This window comes from Lupinus angustifolius, chromosome LG14 (genome assembly GCF_001865875.1).
Source record: "Lupinus angustifolius cultivar Tanjil chromosome LG14, LupAngTanjil_v1.0, whole genome shotgun sequence".
Lineage (NCBI taxonomy): Eukaryota > Viridiplantae > Streptophyta > Magnoliopsida > Fabales > Fabaceae > Lupinus > Lupinus angustifolius.
In genome coordinates, this window is record NC_032022.1 from 10328289 (window position 1) to 10329418 (window position 1130).

Below are 1130 nucleotides of genomic sequence, written 5' to 3' on the forward strand. Positions count from 1 at the left end.
ATTCAATATGTGATGAAAGAAGTGTGGAAATAAAGTTTCATGCAAAAATTCTAACCACAACTATACTAACCAACATACACCCGAATCAACCAACATGCAAACAGCTAAACAAGACAGCAAACAGCAAAACAGTGAATGTTATAGGCAAATTTTGAAACCCAAACAGAATGTTATTCTAAGACACACACTAAACAATAGTAAGAACCTTTGACAAGAACCGATAATCCCCGACAGCGGCGCCAAATTTGATCGAGGCCGTACTCGATGCAATTAATATAATAATTAAAAACTGTAGTAGTAGGAATTGACTCCTAGGTCATTTCTCAAGGATTATCTTTCAACAAAAGATTCAAACACCTTATATTCACACATACAAAGGAGTGTTTTTGTTGTTGGATGGTATGAACATAAATTAGATTCAGAAAGTAGTAAAATGTAATAAAACGGTTAAATCCCTTTGGTTCGTTTGTTCACAATTCAATCATCGGTTTTAAAAGATAAATTTCGGATTCCAATCATTATGTTCCTAATGTTCACAGTTTCACAACTTAAGCATTTAACTAAGTGAAATCAAAATAGCCATGGAACAATAACAAATTCACACAAACTAAGTGTTCATGCACTAGAGAGTAAATCAACTAAGCAAAGATAAACTCCCAAATCAGTTTCTAATAATGGGATTAAGCAAACTATATTCAGAAATAGGATAGAGAAATCAATAGTAAAGAAACCGAAAATACATTAATACAAATCCTCAACATTTGTGATACATTATCAAAAGAATTTAGCATTAATAACAAAACCTCAAGAGTTGTGATACATTACCAAAGGAACTTAGTCCAAAAATTTAGCCTTCCATGGCAATGGAAGAGCAAACCGAAAATGAGTAAATGAAGAAGAGTGAAACCCTAGCAGAGTGAAACCCTAGCAGAGCAAAAATAGGGAAAACCGAAAATGAGTTTTTTTCAAAGTGAGGCAAAGTAAAAGTGTGTGTGTTTGGAGTGGGGAATCCGAATTTAACCCCTCCAACACACATAAACCGAATTGGGCCTAAACAATGGGCCCAAAGCCAAATTACAATAAAAACAACTCCTAAATTAAAAATACAATCTTCACTTCAACACATATCC